Source organism: Anastrepha ludens, chromosome 4, assembly GCF_028408465.1.
Source record: "Anastrepha ludens isolate Willacy chromosome 4, idAnaLude1.1, whole genome shotgun sequence".
Lineage (NCBI taxonomy): Eukaryota > Metazoa > Arthropoda > Insecta > Diptera > Tephritidae > Anastrepha > Anastrepha ludens.
In genome coordinates this window covers 28437835-28464173 of record NC_071500.1, presented here as the reverse complement: position 1 = coordinate 28464173, position 26339 = coordinate 28437835, and the positions used below count along the sequence as shown (strand labels likewise).

General features: G+C 38.0%; 1 protein-coding gene across 7 annotated transcripts in view; it reads right to left on the bottom strand.

Annotated features, from left to right (window-relative positions):
* The window catches only part of LOC128861372 (axotactin), a 229353-nt gene extending 203823 nt beyond the window's left edge, over positions 1–25530 (bottom strand). For 4 of the 7 annotated variants that reach the window (XM_054099477.1, XM_054099476.1, XM_054099483.1 and 1 more), the window contains exon 1: positions 25282–25530. The gene's annotated coding sequence lies outside the window, so the exon portion shown is untranslated. The remainder of the gene's footprint in view (positions 1–25281) is intronic. The other 3 variants (XM_054099479.1, XM_054099478.1, XM_054099480.1) reach the window with 2 other exon arrangements.
* Between the last annotated feature and the right edge of the window lie 809 nt (positions 25531–26339).

Here is a 26339-nt window from a genome sequence, read left to right as displayed (position 1 = left end):
ATAACAGTTGTCATAATGGAGGCATTGACTGAAAAATACGCACCAACGAGAATTGTTAAGTTGAAAAGTTAATGCACTGGATGATATATTCGACAGAGCTGATGACAGTGACAAAGTATTCGACCAGTAATTACCAGAAGTTTTGATATTTCACGTGAATGTGTTAGAAAAAGTATAGTAAATTATAATCGCCGCTTGTGAGGTGTATTATTTCAAGGTGATACATTTGTTTCATTTTTATTTGTATAGACGAGTTGATAGGTATGTAACATTTTCTTTCTGAATTATTGTGAAAAGCTGCTTATTGATTGTGGTTTTGAATTGAACTTTCCTCGCTTAATCTAAGTTTAAAGGTACTCTTATTATTTATTAATTACGGATATACATAAGTACCGGGCCTAACAAAGAAAACACTTCTTTTTTGTTTGGTCAAAATTAGCCCTATTCATCAACGTAATTTGCATCAAGAACAACGCAATCATTCCAGCGCCATATAGCATCGTAAAGATTTCTCTGTATTCCAAAGTTCTGTTTTCGTGCCAGGAACCATATTTACGGAGTCTAAACATTGCTTTTATTGCTTCCTGCTGTATGTTAAGATCCCATCAAATATAGCATTTAAGGTATTGCCAGAGGTTGCACTCATAACATTCGTAATGCAGAAACTTACACTTCTTCGCAGGCTGTATAGCTCACGAAGTGTGGACTTAACCATAGACCGTCGCCACCAAATCAGAGAGGCATAAATGATAATTGGTCTGATTAGTGCTGTGTATATCCACAGGATCACTGCTGGTTTCATATCCTAGGTTTTATAAAAGACTCTATGGCATTGTTGAAAAATCTTCAATGCCATAAATTCAAATTGGTCTGGACGGTTACGGTTTTGACTACGACATTATGGTATGTCGCCTCTAATCGATTACAGTGTTGCCCATAGATTAGTTCAATCAGCAGATTCATGTGGCTATGGGTATGGCACTTCTGCGTGGAGCTTTAAGAGGGGCAGCTCCTCCAGACAACGAGTTTTTCAATAATGTCTTGTGAAAAACTGAGAGTATTTATTAGGTGCGCAACTAAGATCCCGCTGTTTGTCAATAGATGCCGCCAGCAATGTGTGCTAGTCGATTCTAACATAACCTAAATGTCATAAACAAAGCTTAGACAAACAAAATCCTTCGACACATTCGTGATTTTGTTTTCATATACTTTTGGTGAAACAACATGACGAGATTGATTCCGTCGCTTCAAAGACGATGATTTTAATGTTGACGACCGTCCGCATGAAGGAAGGCCAAAAGCCATCGAAGACGCTGATTTGGAGGCATTGCTCAATGAGTATATCGGCAAACGCAAGAAGAGCTTGCTTTAGTATTAGGAGTTGGCGGCTGCCAATCCGTTTCCAAGGAGTGATTCAGAAACAGGGGACTTAGGTTTCTTATGAGTTAAAACTAAGGGATGTTGAACGTCGTTCTTTCGCCTATGAACAACTGCTCCAGCGGCAAAAAGAAGGGTTTTCTTCATCACATCGTGACGATCATGAGGACTGCCCGGTCGTGATTCTATGTCGTCGTCGCAGCCAAATATTCACGCTGCGAAGGTTATGCTATGTATTTGGTGGGACCAAGTTGGTGTTATTTATTATGAACTGTTAAAACCAAGCGAAACCATCTCTGGGGATGGGTATCGGCTTCAATTGATGTGATTGAGCCGAGCACTGCGCGGGAAGCGGCCGCAATACGCGGAGAGGCATGAAAAAGTGATTCTACAGCATGACAACGTTCGTTCTCACGTTGCCAAACCCGTTAAAACCTACCTGGGAACCCTAAAATGGGAAATCCTACCCCACCCGCCATATTCTCCAGATATTGTGCCGTCCGATTATCACCTGTTCCGATCGATGGCACATGGTCTAGCTGACCAGCAGTTTCATTCATATGAAGACATCGAAAAATGGCTTGATCCGTGGATAGCTTCAGAAGATGAACAGTTTTACCGCGACGGAAAAAAACGTATTTCGAGAAAAACACAATTAAAATTTTCATTTTTACTCATCTTTCGTTCGACGCTCATCATTTCACTGACTTTATATGTAGCTGACATTAAGCTTCAAACATTGAAAAGATATTCTTTAGATTGTAAATGATTTAAAAAAAGAAATTAATATAAAAATTTTAAAGTGCTTGAGGAGCTGCTCCCGTTAAGAATGGACGTTCGGTCGTTCTTTAGTTATATGCAAATCTCTCTTTTTTACTACCGATAACTAAGTCAGTCTTAATTTTATTACTATTTAGGTTCCAGATTGCAATATTTTTCTTTTGACAAAACGTAAACTAATTTCAAAGTAGTTTAAAATTATTTTATTCGTTGTCATTAATTAAAGAAAAGTACCCAATTTGATTTATTTTGAATTGCATTTTTATAAGTTAATAACGCAGTAGTTTTGTAAGTAGCAAATATCTTTAATTACTCAAACGTGGTATTCAAATACAGAGCTCATAGCTCGATTAATAAAAAAGCATGTAAAAATTCGCTTAAATACTATGGGGTTAGATAATAGCTAATCACACGGTTGTTAATATTCACAGTTGAAGTGAAGCCAGTTTCCAGTTATATAAACAAAAGTACAATTTCATATTTCACATTACATCATCATTATCTGCCCACTAATATTTGTTGTTATTATGCGAGCAATGCTCTACCGTCTCAATGAGATAAGTATGCACTTAATTAAGTGACGTTTCATATCTAAAAGCATGAAAGCAGACAGAATTAGGCTGTCATAAATATAATATTTTTTGGCTTTGCTATTGGCACTTGTTGTTGATATTGACAATCTTATCGGCATTTTTATATGTAGAGCACACGCGTCATTTGCTCAAACACTTATACAGAGCTCACGAAATGTTAAGTGTTAAGAGGTATTTTCCACCACCTCTGCTATTTGGAGGCTAATTTTTGTTCGGCAAGCAGAAGTTTTTCATTTTTTGTTATTGTCATACTAAATACGATCATAAATATCCAAGATCCTACTTCATTTTCTTATTTGAGAACGATTTGTTCCAAAGAAGGCAAGGATAGTCCCATCAGCAGAAAAGGTCATTGCGACGATTTTTTGGGATACGAACGGTGTCATCCCCATTAATTTTTCAGAAAAAGGATCACTGGACAATATTACAGTGAGTTATTGGACCGCTTTCACAAAAAATTGAAGGAGACACGACCGAATTTGACGAAAAAGAAGGTACTGTTTCACCACGATCACGCACCAGTATATTCATCCAGAGTTGTCGCCGCCAAACTGCTTGAATTGCATTATTTGCTGCGGCTCTCCGTATTCACCCGATCTGGCTCGCTTCGACCTTTTCTCGTGGGGCTCGTTGGGAGGGGGCTGGCTTGTGGGGAAAAATTTAGTTCAGACGAGGAAGCCATTGCCGATACACAGGCGTATTTTGGATTGTTCGACAAATCCTATTTTTTGGAAGAGCTCAAAAATTGCCGGAACGTTTGGAGAAGTGTATCTTTCTAAAAGACTATGTTGAAAAATAAAATAAAAGATGTTAAAAAAATGGTGTCTTCATTTCTAACACGGGTACTTATGAAACCCCCCCAACTACAGAGGGCACCTACAATTTTTTTTGACTACTGATCTGAGCTACTACCAGTAGCGGAACGTCTTTAACTTCGAATTCGCTTCAACTCTGTCTGCAACATAAAATTCAAAATTAAGCAGAACTAAATCAAATTAAATGAGAGACAAGGGTGATCAATTCCTAAAGTCACAAGCGCTGCAAATACTCGTACTATCATACATTCAAGCGCTTCAAGCAAAGCTGTCATTTAGTCTCATTTGATATGCTGATTCCACTAATTTCCATTTTTTTTACCGATATACCATTTGATTTCAAGCGACTGCGGATCCCTCTTCGTCTCTTCGCTCTTCTTTAATTCCAACTATGCCTATTAAAAGATCCATACCTTTTCTAAATCCTTGTTCACTACGCTCGGGAGTATAGAGCCTCGGCAAGACTCTTCCATCGAACACGGTGCTGGACTGTTGTTTTTGTGCTGTCCCATGTGATGTCGGCAGCTGCTAGCTTGCGCAACGTCGACCTTCTCCACGTAATATTTGACCGACCGTGAGCTCTGATCTCTTGCGGGTTCCAGTCCAGTGCCATTCTCCTGATGCTATCTGCTGGTTTTCTAAGCGTGTAACCTATCCATCAGCACTTTTTGCGTTTTATTTACCAAAGAATGGGCTCCTCATTCGCTGATCTCTACAGTGCGTCGTTGCTCATCGGCCACATTATTCTACAGAAGATGCGTAAGCATTTGTTAACGAAAGATTGTAGCCTCTGTGTGTTGGTGTTGGAGACCAGCCATGTTTCGCTTCCGTACAACAACACTGACTCCACGCATGAGCTGAATATTCGCAGTTTAGTGCGCCTCATCACGTCATCTTTGACGATGACGAAGAGAAGGGGAGATAGGGGATAACCTTGTCTTACGCCTGTGTAGGTGGCGAATGGGTAGCTGATGGTGGCGTTATGAAGCACTGCAAATTCCGAGTTTTCGTAAAGGGTAAATGAATTCTTTAACACTAAGGTGTGATCGCAAAAATCTGTGCTGATTTTCTCCTTTCTTTAGAAGGAGGTTTTTCAGTGCTAATTATTAGCGTCACGTTCCGGCATCGTTCGGGCTAAATTTCGTTTTTGTTACAGGAACTCATTATCAAATTTAATTCAAACGATGATATCACAATCACTTTTTCTACGACAGCAACGCACAAAGACTACCTTTCATTGCTTCAATGGCGTTGTTTATAGACGATATTAGCTTTTGCTTCTATTTCTGATTTCGCTAGTTGCTACGGATCGGTTTGTAGAAACTTCATGTGTGTAGTTTTCTTCACGTTATCATATTGGGGAATTAGTTCGTAGACTTTTATTTGAACAAAAAACAATAATTATATCAATAAGTTAATCAATTATAGTATATTCGTCATTGCTGTTGACAATCTCTTCCTACCTCTCGACCAATTTGTTGATGTCGTTCCGCCAAAAATCACCTGGTCTGGTGTCAAGGAAGTTTGTTGAGCCAGTTTTTAAGGACCTTTTGAAGTGAAAACTTCTTTAGAATCGTTGGGAGTGATTTGAGAAAAAGTGAAACGAAAAAAGCGACACTCTTGGCTACGAATATTACATATACACGTAGCGACGAACTAAATAACTTTTAGGCCAGCGCCGACAGCATGGCGCGATAGCCGAGCGGCTAGCAATGTAAGCTTCCGATCCAAAATCCTTGGTTCGAATCACAAGAAAAAAATTTTTTTTATACAGTTATTTTATTTTTTTATTTTATGATATGTTTATGAGGAGCTTTTTTTCATGGCAGAAATACACTCGGTGTTTTGCCATTGCCTGCTGAGGGGTGAGCGCTATTAGAAAAATAGTTTTCCTTAATTTTGGTGTTTTCGCCGAGATTCGAACTGACGTTCTCTCTGTGAATTCTGAATAGTAGTCACGCCCCAACCCATTCGGCTACGGCGTTTGTTTAATTTTACTGATGCAAAAATGGGGAAAAATATATGAATAAAGTTTGCTTACTGTTTACACATTTTCCAAAGGTGACGCAGAACCAAAAAAAAAAGTCGATTTTCAAACAAATACGAGTGCATATGTGTAATTGTGTTAGAGTTTCGGTCACGCCCCAGCAAAACCTGCGTGCATATGTGTTTGTGACATTCAAAAAAATGTAATTGTGTTAGAGTTTCGGTCACGCAGGTTTTGCTGGGGACGCTCATAATAGCAACCGCGTGTGTATTTTTATATTCGTAAATATTTTCATTTTTAAATATTTACCGCAATTATGCCGAAAAATAATGCAGAAAAGTGTCGTGAATATCGACAGAAAAAAAAAATCAATAAATCACGGAATTCATTCACGAAAATTTAATAAAGTATACACCAGAAGTATCGCGGATACTTAGAAAATATTACAATAAAGTTCCAATGGTTTTAAGTGGCGATTTTAACGTAAATTTTGCATTGGACACAGCGGTTCCTTTAATTGACGTTCTCAATACAACATTCAATTTAAAAATGTGTAACAATCGCACTGAATCGACAACACGATCAAAAACAACAATTGACGCGGTATTTCAAAGACATGTTGACAACATCGAAACCAAAGCATTTGTATCATATTTTAGCTATCATAAGCCACTCGTATCATTTGTTGAAATTGAAAACATTGAGGATGAATAATAATAAAATGAAGAAAATAAAATATGAACTTTATAGCAATATTATAATGAACCTATAATTATCTTGCTCCTAATGCTGCTTTCGTCTTATTCTCTCTCAGTTTGTTTTACGGAACGTTTCACTTCTATCGCGTCTAACCGTTAGACTGGTGTTTTTTTTTTTCTTACAACTTCTACTGAATTTAATTTACGAATTCATAAATTAAAAGTCATTGCGAAAATTCCCAAATATTCGCATACGTCAACCGGCCGTTTATCGCCAACATCCCAATAATACTACAACCGGCGAGCAAATATGGTAACTACTTGATTACGCCCTGACAACAAGTTAATTAAGAGTAGCATTTGCAAGTATGTAGATATTTCTTTTTTTTCATTTTTTGCCCCATTACTTTGCTGATAGTGCCACGCTAAGCTTTATTTACATAGTTCAAGTATTTAGTTTTTTATGTTGTTTGTTCTTTGGCTTTACTTTAGTGTAAATTTGGTTTACTGCCCCCACATGTGTACGTCCACATATTCATACACAAACATGATACATATGTACATACACACACATCTGAAGCGTAGAGCGACTGCAACGTAACACAAGTAGGCCAATAACACCAACTTTATTATCAGAACTTCTCAGTCATATTTGTTAATCTAATTTTGTCCACAAATTCAATTTATTAGTTCGACGGAAATTTACGCATGAATTTTGGAATTCATTTGTATACGCAAATTTTTATTTCATTTAATATTCCATGCCTTATATGAAATTAATTTGCAAATGCAAATATTTTTCTTTTATTTAGCGCCTATGCCTACATACACCACAGAGAAAGTCGCGCGTCTCTATATGTTGCGTCACTGCTAGTATCTGAAAATAAATTCGATAAGTTTTTTTTTATACCACAAGTGCCCAAGGTTATTATAATTTGGTTGCTATAACGACTGTATTGACAGTGTCAAGCCAATGGTCGTTGTTATTTATACCTAAAGTAGTAAAGCAACTGAAGTTACTGTCAAAGAGCGATTCCATTATTCAGCACCAATTTCCGAGGAGAGAGCTTCTCAAGATACTTGTCGGGATCTCTCGATTGCTCCCTTGTAGGAAAACTAACGCCATACGATTTTTTTTTTTTTCAAAAGAACTTCTAGGCGTTAGCTGGTCATTAGGTCACAAAACCAAAGGGTATTGCACTAATAATCTATTAAACAACTCCCTGTGTTCGGAACCCCGATTAGCGTGCCATAATCCATAAGAAAGCAGTCGATCATAAGAAACAAACAAATGTGACGTTGATAACATGAACAAATGTCTAGTAAAATATTCAACCAAGCGGTGAATGAATATATCGCCTTTGGCATTATTTAACAATATTCTCTGGCAACCTTTCCGGAATATATTAGGTTAGTGAATAAGTTCATAGCGCTTTTATATTATCTTCTATTTTAAACGATTTGTCAAAAAGTATTCATTCGATAGAACTCTTTCTGCTCTATAAAGCTATGTTATCCCTATTTTTGAGTAATTGAATTCTTTATAAGTTTTGAGGCTTAGAAATGGAATACTCAGGAGGCAAAAATCAGCATTCTCAACCTGCTCTTCTTTGCTTTTCATCGTGGTCAAAAAGCTGTCGAAGCAGCCCGCGACATTTGCGACAGGTATGAAGAAGGAGTTATAGGCGAGTCTACAGCACGCAAAATGGTTTGCAAATTTCAAAAACGGCGACTTTGATGTCGATGACACATACACCAACGGAAGACCTTCTGAAATCGATAAAGAGTTCAACGAAAAAAAATAAAGAAAGTCGTCCCCATATTGCACAAGTCATCAAAGTCGCACTCCAAGAGCTCGAATTCTTCGTATTCTCCGGACCTTGCAGCGACCGATTACCATCTTTTCCGCTCCCTGTCAAACCATATCAAGGACGTTATTTTCGATAACAAAAAAATACCAGTCTAACGGTTAGACGCGGTAGAAGTGAAACCTTCCGTAAAACAAACTGAGAGAGAATAAGACGAAAGCAGCATTAGGAGCGGGATAATTATAGGTTCATTATAATATTGCTATAAAGTTCATATTTTATTTTCTTCATTTTATTATTATTCATCCTCAATGTTTTCAATTTCAACAAATGATACGAGTGGCTTATGATAGCTAAAATATGATACAAATGCTTTGGTTTCGATGTTGTCAACATGTCTTTGAAATACCGCGTCAATTGTTGTTTTTGATCGTGTTGTCGATTCAGTGCGATTGTTACACATTTTTAAATTGAATGTTGTATTGAGAACGTCAATTAAAGGAACCGCTGTGTCCAATGCAAAATTTACGTTAAAATCGCCACTTAAAACCATTGGAACTTTATTGTAATCTTTTCTAAGTATCCGCGATACTTCTGGTGTATACTTTATTAAATTTTCGTGAATGAATTCCGTGATGCTATATTATTTATTGATTTTTTTTTCTGTCGATATTCACGACACTTTTCTGCATTATTTTTCGGCATAATTGCGGTAAATATTTAAAAATGAAAATATTTACGAATATAAAAATACACACGCGGTTGCTATTATGAGCGTCCCCAGCAAAACCTGCGTGACCGAAACTCTAACACAATTACATTTTTTTGAATGTCACAAACACATATGCACGCAGGTTTTGCTGGGGCGTGACCGAAACTCTAACACAATTACACATATGCACTCGTATTTGTTTGAAAATCGACTTTTTTTTTGGTTCTGCGTCACCTTTGGAAAATGTGTAAACAGTAAGCAAACTTTATTCATATATTTTTCCCCATTTTTGCATCAGTAAAATTAAACAAACGCCGTAGCCGAATGGGTTGGGGCGTGACTACTATTCAGAATTCACAGAGAGAACGTCAGTTCGAATCTCGGTGAAAACACCAAAATTAAGGAAAACTATTTTTCTAATAGCGCTCACCCCTCAGCAGGCAATGGCAAAACACCGAGTGTATTTCTGCCATGAAAAAAAGCTCCTCATAAACATATCATAAAATAAAAAAATAAAATAACTGTATAAAAAAATTTTTTTTCTTGTGATTCGAACCAAGGATTTTGGATCGGAAGCTTACATTGCTAGCCGCTCGGCTATCGCGCCATGCTGTCGGCGCTGGCCTAAAAGTTATTTAGTTCGTCGCTACGTGTATATGTAATATTCGTAGCCAAGAGTGTCGCTTTTTTCGTTTCACTTTTTCTCAAATCACTCCCAACGATACTAAAGAAGTTTTCACTTCAAAAATTCTTGGATACGTTTTTTCATAAGTTTCATTTATACATACATATGCGCAAAATTAATCACCTCGCTTTGTTTTTGAATAGCTTTTCTACTAAATAAAGGTTGATTTTTTAGCTATTATTTTTTAAACAGTTGGTTTAAACAACTGACACACGTTTCACTGACAAACATCTTCAGTTTGGTTTATAATTTAACCACGAATCGTCTTACAAACGAATAACGCTTGCAAATCATTGAATTTTATTATAAAAATGCGCGTTCTGTTAAGAAAGTTTATCGCGCGCTTCTTCCATTTTATGGTCAGTTTAATCGACTCACTGAGGCGGCTATTCGAGCTATTGTGACTAAATTTAGAACCAAATTTATACCATTGGACATCAAACCCCCAACACGCTTACGTAGGGTGCGAACTGAAGAAAATATCGCAGCTGTATCGGGCAGTGTTAATGATGACCATCAATTATCGATTCATCGCCGTTCGCAGCAATTGGGCCTCTGGCCAAACGTGGAACATTTTGCGAACGGATTTAGGTGTGAAGCCTTTCAAAGTACAGCTGGTGCAAGAATTGAAGCCGAACCACCTACCGCAACGCAGAATTTTTGGTGAATGGGCTCTTGGAAAGTTCGCCGAAGATCCACTTTTTTATCGAAAAATTGTGTTCAGCGACGAAGCTCATTTGTGGATCAATGGGTACGTAAATAAGCAGAATTGTCGATTTTGGAGTGAAGATCAGCCAGAAGAATTGCAAGGGCTACCAATGTATCCAGAAAAGGTCACAATTTGGTGCGGTTTATGGGCTGGAGGTATCATTGGACCGTACTTCTTCAATGATGCTGCGAATCGTAACGTAACTGTGAATGGTGAGCGCTACCGTGAAATGATATCCCACTTTTTTTTGCCTAAAATGCAAGAGCTTGACTTGCATGACAAGTGGTTTCAGCAAGACGGTGCCACATGCCGCACAGCACGCATAACAATGGACTTGTTGAGAGGCGAGTTCGGTGAACATTTTATTTCACGTTCGGGTCCTGTCAATTGGCCACCCAGATCGTGCGATATAACGCCTTTAGATTATTTTTGTGGGGATATGTTAAAGCTCATGTCTATTCAGACAAGCCTGCTTCAATTAACGCATTGGAAGACAACATTAAAGCATTTATATGTGAGACACCGGCCGAAACATTGGAAAGAGTATGCCAAAATTGGACCAAGCGGATGGACCATTTGAAACGCAGTCGCGGTCAACATTTGCATGGAATAATCTTCAAACATTAAATTATACGGACTGTACTATCGATTTAAATAAAAAATTCATGCATTTTTTCTGAATTTTACGTGTGTTTTTTTGAGAAACTTTCCTATAGCTCTTAAAAAATCACCCTTTACATATATGATAATAAGAATTATTTTGAGTGATGGAAATCTTATTTATCTATTTTATCTCTTTTAACATTTGAGCACTGCATTACTTTATATAAATTGCCGCTGTCTAGTTCACAAGTGTCAAATGTGATCGACGTACGAGCTATCTGCAAAAACTAAAAAATACTCCGGTTAAGAGATTCATTTTGCGCCACCCTTTAGGAGTTATATTCTTTATCTATTTATACAAATTTTATGGTTTAAAGATTTTTATTTGTTGTATTTCATATTTCATATTTTATATTTTTTATTTTATGTTATATATTAGCATTCAATATCATATTTTATATTTTAAGTCATATCATCGAGCAATTAAAAACCTTATAATTCAAAAAATCCCCTTAATCCTCTTATAGCCCTTCAACTTTTTCCATTCACATTTCTTCAAAGGAAGAGTGACTGGAGTGAGACCTTTGAAGGCAGACAGGGCATGGCGAACATGTTTACGGATAGCTCGAAGTTGAACGGAAGAGTTGGGGGAGGAGTATTCTACGAGGAGCTCCGCAACAAGCTCAAAATTAGGCTGCCGTACCACTGTTGTGTTTTCACAACGGAAGTAGCCTTCATTAAGGAAACAATGGATTAGTTGCTTACTTCTGAAATTACTGTAAAAGATGTAAATATCTACTCCAAAAGGCAAGCAGCAATTACGACCTTGGGCACGTTGTTTGAACATGCGAAATTAGTCGGCGAATGCCTGACTTCTCTTTCGATTGCATTTGAATACTTCGATATCAGGCTTATTTGAGTGCTCGGTTACAGCGGCATAGAGAAAAACTGCTGGTTCAATCGCAAAATGAGATGAGGTGAGTTCTACTCTTGTGGTCTGGTCCCGGAAAGATGGGTCTCGTGTCAACTTAGCGAGTGCTGGGCTAATGCGCAAACGTGCAAAGTCGTGAGATTCTTCTTGCCACGGGTAGATCGGGGGCGCTCGTACCAACCTTTAAGGCTAGCAAAGTCACAGCTCTCGAATTTGGTAGGTATTCTTACCGGACATTGCCCATTGGTCGTCCACGCGGTGATGCATGCGATTGCTTCAAGTCCTTTCTGCAGAAGCTGTCTGGAGGACGAGGTGGAATGATCTCAGCGCCTTTTCCTTAGCTGCCCTGCTCTCGTCGGGCAAATGTTTTGAACGTCCGGACTCTCACTTTTTCGCTACACCTGTCCATATTGCGGGTTTAAACATCTCACACCAATTGAAATTTAGCAGTAGCTTGAAACGGTTAATACGCACGTTAATCACCAGTGTTCGTCATCTAATCCAGAGCCCCGTCTTCCTTTTTTTCCGCCTGTGTGTGGGCACCTCACAAGGGCAGCACAAATAACTTATATACCATTTAAATGGAAGGAAGATGCCACTTCTATTTTGTATATTTTTTGCTGTGCTCTTTGCATAGAATAACTAAATAAAATATTTTATCAAAGGCCCAATTTCGAACTTGCAAGAGTCATATTTCGATTTCGGTTGCTAACTTCAACAAACGGAGAAATTTATTATTTATTTATAACTCAAAAAAAAAAAAAAAAAAAAAAAATTGGTTGGTTCAATTTCCATTAGGCTTAATTCCAATTTGAGGCCCTATGTTCCACTTAGAGCGCACGGGAAAATATAAAATTTCTAGACAAAAAAGTTAATTTTTCCGTGCAGTGTTCTTACTCAGTGCATCAGTTATTACCTATGAGTTATTGCCTTATTTTTGATTAATTCAACCAAATGTATGATAGTTCCTCCAGACATTGCGTGCTTTACAATTATTTGGCGTCATCTCCGCATCGTTTTTCAGCAAAGCCTTAGATTTGTTTGATAAAATTTAAACGCTCAATTAACACTTCCTCTGATGTTCACTTGTGCATGAATCAAGCTGCTTGAACCAAAAGTAGTAGGTATGTACACTAGTATAAAATCCCATTCGAATACCGAATCTTTTGTTGCCTTTCAGGAATTTTGTCGCATCCCATTTATGAATTTCAGTTCATATGTCTATACATACATATGAGTGCATATTAGGATGATCCTAAATTTGTTCTATGGCCAAACAAAGCTCACTTGTGCCCAAGGGTGTTATATAGGTGGTTCAAAAAGCAGACGCTATATGGCCCACTCTGTAACTTTGTTCATACTCATTTTGTTTTTAGGAATCGAGATGAGTATAGACATATGGTATGCATTTACCAAAATGACAAGGATGATGAGAGGAGTCGATTTAGACATGTTTGTTCGTTCGTCGCGGCATACGATAACTGGAGCATACATGAATGTATTTCAATAACACACGCTACACATATTACTCTTTGGCTAAATCTGTTTGATACTGAAAATGGGAGAAATCGGTGAATGACCAAATCCATCTTCAAGCAAAAAACGTGATATCTCAGATTTGGTACAAATGATGATTCAAGATGATTCACGTTATTCAAGAAAATAAATACATCGCGGTATCATGCCCACTTTTGGGATATCTACTCAATACGACCCGGCAAAACTTGATACACGTATTGCTTCCCACCTCATTTGCATCCTACATAAATATTATTGAGGTCAAATGAAAACCACGCCCATTTTGTAGATTTTAAGACTAATATTCGGTCTGTCCTTTTGACGCTACCAGCAATAATTCTCATTGTCTATGTGTTTGCGGCCTCGCTCGTCTAGAGTAAGTGCACTAGCCTGCCAGAGGTTGTGGGTTCGAGTCCCACGTAAAGCACAGTCCTCGCACTTTTCCAAATTTACCTACCTAATAGAATCTCACCATCCTCACTAAAACACAATAGTCAGCGCATTATTTGCATTGTGCCTGCTAAAAACAAAGAAAAAGACACAGTTACACATTACAGTGACGCCAGCAGGAAGCGGGCAACCGCTGTAATATTGTAGACACAAACAATTTAGCGAAGTCCTCAATCACACTTACACTTTCATCGGAAGTCAAGTATCTTGGTGTAATACTTGACCCCAAGCTCCATTGGAAGCTGCACATAGAAAATCGAGTTAAGAAGGCTAATATAGCCTTCTACGCCTGTAAATCTATGTTCGGCAAAATGGGGCCTCAAGCCACGTGTCGTACTTTGGATGTACAACTTAGTGGTTCTGCCAATTATGACATACGGCTGCCTAGTTTGGTGGTTAGCTCTTCAGAAGGGCCACAACTTCACTAAATTAGAGAGAGTGCAGAGAACTGCATGTGTGGGCATCACTGGTGCCTGTAGAACATGACCCACCGCTGCGCTCAACGTTATTCTCCACTTAATTCCTGTAGTTCTGCAGGTTAAATCCATTGCTGCTCAGAGTGCTATTAGACTGAAGGAGTTTGACCTTTGGAGACAACTCCCTGTAGGGCATAGCAGCATCTTGAATCAGATCCCCCCTTCCTTCTCTGAAATTCGCACCGACCTCTCCATCCGCAAACTGTGCTTTGAGGGTTGTGCTAGGGCTATCTTTCCGAGCAGGCAAGATTGGAAAGAGGGGAGAGTTGTTGCGGATATAGATGCCTCTGTTTTCACTGACGGATCCAAAATGGAGTCTGGAGTGGGAGCGGGGGTCTACTCCAAATCAGCCAGCATTTCGGTCTCCTATAAGCTGCCGGAGACAAGCAGCGTCTTTCAAGCAGAAGTCTTCGCGATCCTGCAGGCATGCAAAATGCTTCGGGATCGCTGTTGACAGGGAGACATTAATATTTTTTCCGATAGCCAAGCTGCAATCAAGGCACTGTCGTCGCCGTATTGCAGCTCTCTTCTCGTGAACTCCTGTAAGGAGCTTGCCAGGAAGGGGGTGGCAGAACCGAATCCAGCTGCCCTCTTCTCAGACATCGGTATCCCCTTGGCCGTCGTTAAAGGGAAACTACACCACTTCTTTCTAAGAAAAGCGCAAGACAGATGGGGGTCTGTCTCATCGTGTGCCATTTCAAAAGCACTATGGCCTCAATACGATATAAACAGATCGCTTAAGGTGATGGGAACCCCCGCCATTCAATTTCCAAACTCATTGCGGTGATCACTGGCCACTGGGTGATCGGCACTCACGCGGAGAAGCTTGGAATTCCGTACAACCCCCATTGCAGAAGCTGTGGGGATCCTACAGAGAAAGAGACTGCGGAACACTTTCTCTGCAGATGTCCGGCTTTGGCGGCTAGGCGCTTGAGATTCCTCAGCGTCCCCTTTGGGGATGACTTGATGAAATTCTCCAGCCTAGATCCCTTTTCTCTCCTCCGCTACATCAACAGCACTGGATGGCTGTAGACGGTTTTATCTCCTCCCTTAATCCTTTCATAGGTAGTGGTCCACTTTATGGTATCAAAGCGGCACGTAAGTTCTACTTGTAGCGTACCTGGGGTACTCTTGCCATCTTACCTACCTACCTACCTACCTCAATCATCTACGCGATCCTTCTGACAGAAAAATGTGAAACACAGGTAGCGCTCCAAGCAGTAAGAAGGCGTTGTTCTTAATCGCCTACCCTATCAGATATGAAATAGATTAGCGGAACCACCTCAGGACACGTCTTGTCGAGGCCCTATGCTCCCGAGAGGAGTGAACAAAGAAACAAAAAATAATAATAAAATGTGTTTGCCCATATAAGCTTGATCTAGTTAGAATTTAGCCTTCCGTAATTGCTTTTAAATACACATCCGCGCTGTTAGTTCAGCCTTTTCGAAACTGAATAAAGAAGCAAAGCGAATGGGTCTGGTGGTTAACGAAAACAAAACGAAGTACATACATCCTGTCATCAAACAAACAGTTGGCGCACTCGCGTATCGGCACCCACGTCACTGTTGACAGTTATGAGCTCAACGTTGTAAGAGACTTCGTTCATTTAGGAACCAGCATTAACACCGATAACAATGTCAATTTGGAAATCCAACGGAGAATCTCTCTTGACAAGAAGTTCTATTTTGGACTAGGTAAGTAGGAAATTAAGTAGTAAAACTCTCTCTCAACGAACAAAACTAACACTTTATAAGCCTCTCATAATGCCCGTCCTATCGTATGGTGCAGAAGCTTGGACGATGAAAACAACCGGTGAGGCGTCCCTTGGAGTGTTTGAGAGACAAATTCTGCGGAAGATATTTGCAAGATACCTTATTTTGTAATTTAGCTCTAATTAATTATCATATTTTGGTAGGTATCCCCAAACGTAAGGACTAATATATTAACAATAATCTTTCTTTCTTTTTGGGCCACTCTAATGGATACATTTACATATATATGTAGGTATATAAGCGAATAATTGTAATAAAGGCATTTATCTTGATTGCAAATAATGGCATTCGCTTACTCATTCTTGCACCATTCACTTAAAAAAAAGTAGTGTATCTCTTACGCCGCCATACTCACTTTATCTAAGTGGATATAAACAAATTTTAGGCACACTTACCGTGCATCGAAGAGTTCATGGTTCAACGGTTTTCGACAACTTCCCTCCGCAAGTTGCAAAAAATTGTTTGTCTCAATGTTCAATTTCACTTAAATGAGGTCGGTAATGAACTCGTGGCCTCAGATCATAAGCCCAAGAGAGGTGTACTTCGACATGCTCGACTATGGCGACAGACTTTACAATTTGCAATCTGCGCTTCAATCATTCATGCCGAAACTTAATAAACTCATGCAGCTGCGTTGCAAGCGTTGATTGATCTAAAATGTGCGACATTTCCGAATTAAGAAACAAAACTACACCGCATCAGTAAAGACGAAATATGTATCTGTATGTATATGTATGGGCAAGTATATGCACATTAAATGGGGTCGATTTTAAGACTGCCAAAATAGATCAACATAACAAAAATAAAGATCGGGCGGAAAGTTCGTAAAACACATAAAAAGTTGCGTTAAAATCCTAAGCTTAACATTTGGTTAGATTATCTATTAAGATAAAGAAAATTATATCGTGAAATGGCAAGTGTTGAAAGTGTGAATAAATTTCTAAGCTCAAAGAGCGGAAGTTAATCTAAGCTTGGGCTAAGTTCGTTTATTTACTTTAGACTAACGGCTAAGTGTAGGGATCCTTACTGTTTGTAGGCGCACGCAAGGCATCTGTTTTATTTTATAAGCCTGCTGGGAATTACAGAAATTTAAACGTGAGAGAGTAAAATAATAGCCACATAGCACAGACAACTTATTCAGCAAGGAACCTTTGGGAAATGCAAAGTATTTTCATTGAATCTCATTAAACTCACAGATATTTTTTCATCACCAAATCGCGTGACATTCTTCCGCAAATCGACCCACTCTAATGCGAATTTTGTTTTTCATTTGTCATATCATCAGCACAGCGTGCATAAATAATAGAGGAATGGAGCAAATTGTCCAGTGGCTGAGAAGGCGTTTATTTGCTTTTTGATCCCTAAAGAGATGACAATTGTCCAGTTAAAACCAACGTGATAAGATCAAATAAATTTTTCAATGAAATCTGTGTACGTTTCCACAGAGGAATAACTGCATACATGCAAATGTATGTCTATATAAGTATAGAGGGTCGCTCAAGTCACAGCTTACATTTATTTTAAATTCAAAGCTTATAATTTGCAAATGATAAATTAGTTTCTAAATAGGCGAGGGACTGCATGCTGTGAAATTTTCTATGCTAGTCAGGTTAATCGATCTTTTGTACTCTTCTTCTTTCTTTGTACAGCAACATTCGGACAGTTTGGCCGGCCACGACAATCTCGTATCGAATGCTAACTTTTAAGGCTTAAATTTTATATTTATTTATTTTTTTAGTTAATTCGCAAGCGATGGAAAAATTGGCTGTATGAGCCTTACGACGACATAGACATAGCGCAGTGAATAAAGATCCAGCTGCTTCATTGGCCTGGGTTATGGCGTCCGAATGGAAGCAAACGCTACGGATATGAAAGCACGCGGAGCGGGACCAGCTGGTGGTAGCAGAGGAGGAGCAAGACGAAGACGACCGATGATTTACACCACACTGACAGGCTTTGGTATTTCTGCTACAATAACAACAACAAGTCCTCCTCATTTGGAGAAGAACTTAGCTTTACTTGGTGCTTCCAACTGGCGCTGGTTAGCACGACAAAGAAACAACTGGCGCGCTTTGTCAAACTTGGCAAAAATCGCGTAAGTGGTTATCGCGACAATCAAGAAGAAGAAGAGGAAGTTAATTCACATAAACTAAAATTTTGCAGAAAAACTCTCAAAGCTTAAATTATCCTTACCGGAAGTTGCATTTATGGTTACTTCAATATTATGAAGGCATTTAGCACTTCGACCTGAAAAATCTATTGCGCCCGCTTCATGGGCTTAAATTATTTCTTTGAATAAAACTTCCGCAATAAATGTTACCATTTGCCATATCTTTTTTGAGTTTTATTTCTTCCTCTGCTAACATAAATTTACCCAGGTGTTTGTTGGGAGATTTATTTACCATACGTCATTTTTTTCGTTGGCTGTGTGATAAATCGCGCCGTCTTGTTGAAATAGCATATCGTCAATATCCATGCGACACTGCTCACCAAACTGTAACAGGAAAGTAAAGTAAGGGTTCCTCAATATATTACCTTTGATTTCTCAGAGCCCAAAATACGGAAATGAGCTTCGTCTGAGGCAATAATTCTTTCCGAAAAACCATCCGTTGTAGATTTTAATAATTTTTATACGGTTCTCTAGTGAAATTGAATTAATTTCTAGTAAAATATAGATTTTCTGCTTAATATCTGCTTACTGTGGGTAAAAAGAGATGAGGTGGGAACTATGAGCTGTCAAAATAAATAGAAAGAAATTCGTACTCACAAGACCCTTACACACATTTGCGCTGAATCAAAGCAAGAATAATGAATTATGAAGAATATATTTAAGCAAATCATGTCGCAAAAAGTTAGATAAGGATGACACATATGCCCTTCTTTTTTATTGAAACAGTCAAATACGTTGAATTATTCGTATTTTTCAAACGCAAAACCTACTAACCAGGTTGCTTGCCCAAATCAGCGTTAGGTTAGGTTAGCCAGGTAGCTTGTCTAAGACAAGACACTCGGTGGCCCTGAGGTCATTGTGATACCTGCATTTAATTTCCATCCCCTTACTAAGTTGCTCAAACCACTTACATCTTTTTAGAAGGTAAGTAATCCCTCCAGTAAGACATTTTGCAATTTTTCCAGGCCTTCAAAGGAATATTCGTCAAGATATTTGGCACGACTTCTTTGAAGCACAGGACATTTACAGAGAAGGTGTTGTACTGTCTCAATTTCTTCCCAATTCAAATCAACAAGCCCCTATTCTAGGTAGGTAGGTAGGTAAAATGGTTGAAGTGCCAGTCTGGCACTCCTCAAGTAACACTGAAGCGCCGTTTTTATACCATTATGAGACCTCCAACAGGCAGATATCTACAGCCAGCCAGAACTGTTGATATAATGGAGGAGATTGATTGGATTTAGGTTGGCGCACTTCCCCAGGCTGTCGAAGAAAGTAGCAACCAGTAACCTTAGTCGTCTAGCTGCCAAACCGGGACATTTACAGAGAAAGTGCTCTACAGTCACCTTCTCTGAAAGGTCTCCACAACTTCTGCGATGGGGGTTATATGGTAACCCTAGCTTTTCCGCGTGTGTGCCAATCGTCCAGTGACCGGTAATTACAGCTAAGAGTTTGGAAATTGAATGGCGAGGAATCCAAAGGACCTTCTAAGTCCTTCGTATATTGCACTGGAGCCAAAGAGTTTTCGAAATAGCACATGAAGAAATGGAGCTCCATCAAGCAATTTACCTTTAACAACTGTCAGGGGGATGACAATGACAATGAGGTCTCTGAGGCCAATTCAATACCCTTCCTGGCAAGCTCATCAGCAATTTCATAAATCTCTATGTTCCCATGTCTTGGAACTCAGATCAGAGAAATGTTACCTGCACACCAAAGAGATTTGATCTCCTCCTTACAGGAGTTTACTAATTTTGTTCTGCACCAAGGCGTCGTCAAAGTCTTGATCGCGGCTTGACTATCGGAGAATCGCTCCCGCGTTCTCTACGCATTTTGCATGCCTGCAGGATTGCAAAGACTTCTGTTTGAGAAACACTAGCAGTATTCGGCGGTTTAAAGGAGATAATAGATAAATTGGTTGATATGGAGAAAACCACTGCCCCGACTCCCGATTCCATCTTGGAACCGTCAGTGAAAACAGAGGTGCAAGCTTCGGTGCAGATTTTCCCCTCGATCCAATCCTGCCTATGTGGAAAGCGCAGGTCTAAGTGCTCCATTAAATATTTCTTATTTTCTGGTCTCTGAACAATTTGAAACATTTTCTCTATAATCTTTGAATAGTCACTCACAGAGAACCAATGGCAATTTTGTTAATATTCAACACCCATGCCTTGTATGAAATGCGGGATCTATCCAAACTACAAGCGCTTTCTGTGTACCAACTGTTGGGACTCTTTATGCATTTTTCGAGAAGTCAACGTGAATTCTTTTTAAAAAATTAATATTTATGTATTCTGCCATCTACTTCGATAATCCGTTATTCGTTCAATTGGGGACGTCGATTATCTGGGAAGATAAAAAATGATTAATTTGTTTTTATCTCCAAATTGCTTCTTTGGCTTTGAGTTCAAAAACTGAAGATAGGAAAGGTTTAAAAATACCAAAATATGTATCCGTGCTAATTAAATAGTTATAATTTTCATATTTATTTGAGTTGAAAATTCAATTCAGTTCGGAATGTTGATGGCATCCTTCTAAATCAAAAAGAGTCAAAAAAAATAAAAATGAAACTTATAAAAAAGCTTCTAATTAGATTAATGGGAGAAATCGATCATCCTATCCTCCCATCCTGACCATCCTATATGATTGAGTGTCACTGTAAAATTTACGAAAAATCTAATAAATCGTATGCCAGTGACCAACTCTAGTCAGACGACAGGTTTCTTTTTCTATTAATTTTTTTTTTTTAATTTAATGAAATATAAATTTCTTGATTTTATTTTGATACTGAAACTATAATTATAATATTGAGAACAGATACAACGCATAGTAGCTGTATATAGATTCCGCCTGTTAAATTTTGTAATTGTTTTGAATATCTAAAAAGGGGTTAAGCGCTTTCCAAGGGCATCACCGTGTAATCATCGTTATTTTCATGCCATCACTTTTCTAGGGCATTACCGCAACTGCCCAATGGATTTATGGGGAGTGATTTACACAGTAGCAACCTTCACCAGCTCCTAATTAAGTGAAGAGAAAAATTATGAACTACAAATAGTTATGGGCTTAAACTATCTAGAATCGAACCAGTTCTTAACTGATGAATTTTCTCATGTACAGGGTAAATGTGTTAGTGTTCGGTAAACAAGGCAGTTAGTGTCATAATTTTAGTGTTCTAATTAGTGGAAAAGTACTTTAGAGAAAAGTTTCCAAATATTTTTAGCTGGTGTTTACCTATGACGCTTTTCATTTAAATAGTAAAATATGGGTAACAGATGAGAGATGTTTAAACTTTAATAAAAGAACATTTTTAGCAGGTGTTGCCAAAAAGTTTTTTTTGAAATTAAGAAATTATTTGTATTGAAATTCAATTTGAAGTGCAAATTTATATTATGGACATACATAAGTGGTTCAAAAAAGAATCTAATGAAGAAATACAGGGCTACGATGCCAGTGCTAACTCAGGTTTGTGTCGTTCGAAACTTTCCTGTAAACGCAACAAAAAAAAAAAATGAGTGAGAAGTACGCAAAGCATTAGAAAGGGCCCAAAATTATCTCACGCCGCGGCTGCAAAAGTGATTAAAAAATCAAAAAGTTTGTTGTGATGTGGAATCAGCGGTATAAAGTGTACAAAAATGTTGATGTCTTTTCCTAGCTAGGCTTGAAGCGAGTGACGATAAAAAAGCAGGATAAAGTGATCGTCCAACTTCTTAAGCGGGACCCTTCGTTGTGGCTACGCCAAGCGCGATCAGTTCTTGCTAGAATAGATGTGAGTATCAACACCATCGGGCGTCGAGTGAAGGAGGCGAACGAATCCTACCGTCCCATATCATCAAAACCACTGCTCTCAGAAAAACACATTGAGAAACAACAAAACAAGAAAATGGCGTCACAGTAAATGGACTGGACTTCCCAGTCCCCAGACGTCAACCCCATTGAAAATGTGTGGAGAACTATGACAACGCATCTTGTTGGAAGGCCAGTCTATGATTTAAAGCAACTCGTGCGTCAAGTTCGCAAAATCTAGTCCTGTTTGTCGACGAGCTACGCAGAAAAGCTGGTTCAGAGCATGAAGAAGATGCCAGGCTATACTCGACAATGATGAAGACTACACGGTTTATTGAGTAATTGCGACTCGTAGTTTTGTACATACTCTAATGTAAAAAAAATTTAAGTATAAGTATGTCTTTTGTACTTCATGAATAATCGCGATTCCTTTTCCTTCACACAGACTGTAAATGAGAGCATAACATTGTACGATGGGGCATTAAAACTTGTTGCGCGTTTGAAAGAATTTGCCAAACAAATCGAGAGTCATTTTAAAAATTAAGATTGAAAATTAAAAATATCAAAAAAAAAAAAAGAAAAAAATTAAATAAATAAAATAAAATTAGGCAATCAACCAATATACAATTGTTTCAATTAAAGTTGTATTGCCAATGTGCATTATTAAATAGTCATAAATTCGACCTGAAAATTAAATAAGCGGCAATAGGTCTGTTCACGAAGTAACAATTGTTACAAATTATCATGTTTTGGTGTTCATGTACCCAAAAAAATTGCAAAGTACGGCAAGGTGAGAGAGCAATTTAATTTTGAGGTGAAGTTGCAAGTTTTTACTGGATAAATTTTTACTTGTAAGGATTTGCAAGTGAGAAAAATAGATTGCAAGCAAAAAAAAAAATTGGGTAGAGTCAATTTTCTAAATTTCAATAAAATTGGTGATTAAAATGGAGAATAAATATATTTAGGATGCAATTTATAAAAGGCCATTTGAGGCCATTAAATAGGAGTCGGCCAATGTTATAGAGGTATGTACTTCTGAACCACCGCCTCCAGTTACCGTTGCTGTAGTTTCCGAAATATGGAATGTTTTGCAACCGGCAGCGGTGATGAAATGGAACAATTTATTGTGGATAAAATAAAATCGTGTTGCATTTTATTTCCCACATATTTTTCAATTTAATACGAAGGAGCTCAACTGAAACCAATTTTAAGGGGACAGATATGTACCTGTAAAATTTCGAAAAAAAAAATTTTTTTCATAAAATGTTCAAATAATCCTTTAAGAATAAGTAAAAAAAAATTTTTGAACGTAAATTTAAGTATTTTTTATACAGGGTTTGATTGAAAAGGAATGAGCCTTATTTTTTTTAAGCAGTTTTATTAAACCTTTTGGCTTATACAACTAATATTCTTCAAAATAGGACCCTTGAGCGTCAATACACTGCTGGTAGCGGTCCTTTCACTGCAGAAAACATTTTTTAAACTCATCCGCCGGAATCGCCTTCAATTCAGCTGTCACAGTTTTTTCGATTGCCTCGATGGAGTCGAAACGCCTCTCCTTCAAGAAGGAGTCCGGAGGAGACAGGTCTGGGCTGTATGGAGGGTGGGGAAGCACCGGAACCCCCATCTTGGCCAATGCAGAGGTGCAGAGAAAGGCGGTGTGCGCCGGCTTGGATTTCGACATGCGCGCCTTCTTGGGTCGTGGCGACTGGCTCGTGTGCCACTCCGCACTCTCTCCTGCCCTCAGGATCGTACTCAAAGCGCCAGGTTTCGACTCCTGTGATACAATTGTCTAAAGTATTATCCTGTTCGTCACTTTCCAATACTTCACGAGTAACGTTGCTCCAACTATCGCTGCATTTTCGCCACTGCAAAATCCTAACACACTTTTAAAACAGCTTTCACGCGCGGAGCGATGTTGACTGCACCGCTGTTGCCAGCGAACTGGGACCGGTTTTTAGTGAAAGGGGAAGGTCCAACGATCATTTTTCCCACCAGCCGATTCGGTTGATCGCGTGGCAGACACTCCGCGCGGGAAGGCTCATTACTTTTCAATCAAACCCAGTATTATAAATAGATCAACCGTGACGACTATATTCTTTGCGTTCGAGCGCTGGGAGAGGTATAGTTACGTAGTGTTCAAACTTTAGACGTGCTTTTCTCAAAACTATATTTTTCGAATTGGTGTACACGATAACTCTAAAAGTTATTAACCGATCTCTCTGAAATTTTGCACACATCTTTTTTATGATATTACTTTCTGTGTGAATTTACAATTTCGAAAATTTTTCGAAAAAAAATAATTTTTTCGAAGCCAAAATATTATAGTAGGAAAATTCGCCCCAAATTCATTTTTTTAAGCATTTTATTCCGCGAATTTTTTTTCCACTTGTTTTTAATTCATATAGAAATTATGACATTAATAAACAACCAAATTTTTGGTTTTTTGTATTCAGATCACTGACGCCGATACAACAATGCCCGCCGATTGAGAAGCCCCGCTGCGACCTTCCTGGAAGAATTGAGTGTACATCCGCCATTTTTAAATGATTAAAATAAAAACAAAAAATTTTATATTATTTTAATGTATAAATAAACTGAATGCCAATTTTGAAAAAAATATATTGACTTTCGCATTTTAAATATTGTAATTTTTTTTTTTTTTTGTAATCAGGGAAAATATGGCCGTTAACAGGTATCTGCCCCCTTAATTTTTCCCGCCATAAATTTTATCAGCTGCTCGTAAAACTTGCAAATTGTTACTGATTTTGCGTTCATGTATTTTTTTATATTTTTCCCTTTGAGACCGAATTTTAGAAAATTAAGCTACCGACAAGTTACTGAATAATTTTTGCATGAACAGACCTAATTTCTGATCAATTTAAACATAATTTTTTTATTTTATACACGAGCGAAGCGAAGCTATTATTATAAAATAAAAAAGTACATCATCAAAATAAAATCTAATTTTTTTATAAAAGCAATCAATCATTTTGACGAACACGAGGAAGTTTTTGTAAAAACCCCAAAAAGGCAACTTTTTTCATGTCCAGCGCAATTTACAGACATTAATAATTACACAGAACAATTAGCTGAGATCAGAGTGTTGAAACAGCAAGCAGCTTTCATTTGAATTATTCAGCTGCAATTACTCAAACATTTGATTATTCCATTTAGAACTTTTGCTTTATTTAGCGCGCTTACTGCATTATTTCCGACACTGCAGGTACAACCTGCGTTTAATTAACATTTAAATTAATGCAATATTGTGTGGTAATATTTAGACATTTTGCACAATTATTTCATTCATTATAGGGTTTGATATGACACCAATGTCAAGTGTGACAAATTAAAGAACATCCAAGTTCTGGTGAACACATTTGTATGCTCATACATACATACATATATACCCACTTTTACTCGATTTGCTGTGGAACTTTGCGCGCCATCCAATTCGAACGTTATTTTCTGCAACTGCAGATACTTGATTTAAATACACAATTCAAAATGAAAACAACTACACTCACGAAATATGTATGGATGTCTGTGTGTGTTTGTTTTTTGATATTCCTTAATTCTAAGTCACTTGCGCACACGAAGCACCTGTCTTAATACGATAAAAACTACGAACCGCACGAGCGTAGCACAAAATCGCAACTGATAAGCCACATCCAGACTGATCGCTACGGTTCCCCGAACAAACAACAAAATTTAAACGAAATCGAGTCGTATCAAAGTGAACATTGCACAATGAAACAGATGAGAGACTGGCAATGGGGAGCGCAAACGACTTACCGGCAGGAGGTGCGAATATGAGCAGTTAAATGTGTGCATATGTATGCACCTCCAGTAGCTCTTGAAGAGATATGCCGGTGTATAGCATGCGATAAAAATGTATTTTATGAATGAATTCAAGTAAAGTGAGTGCTTTTGAGTTTTTAACATTTGTGTTATGCTTATATATACATACGCACGCAGATATGAGTGTGTTTACTTTGTGTTAAAACGAATACATATGAAACATATTAACACAATTGATCCTAACTGATCAGATTTAAATATCACTGAGAAGCGCATACAAATACATACGCACGCTGCTTATTCAATTAGATATTCAACTCATTAAAGTTTTTTGGAAGCCAACGTTTGGTGATTCCCAGTCCGTCATCACGGCAGTTATTGGTACACTGAAAAAAAAAAAACAAACACTTATTGTTATAGGTGAAGTCTTTAGACTTTTTGAAATTTTATTGATATGATGAAAAGGCTTCAGTCTGGAATACAGATAGCAGCATGCGATATTTTTAATGTGATCTTTAATGTTAACTTTCCTGTACTCGAAAAAAGTTCAATAAGCCAAATTTTCTTAGCTTGTAGCGGGCCACAGAAGACGCGAGTGCGTGACTAAAATGAGAAATTGTCTAACTAATTGACACGAAAATTTATAATATAATTTTATTTCTTTACGACAA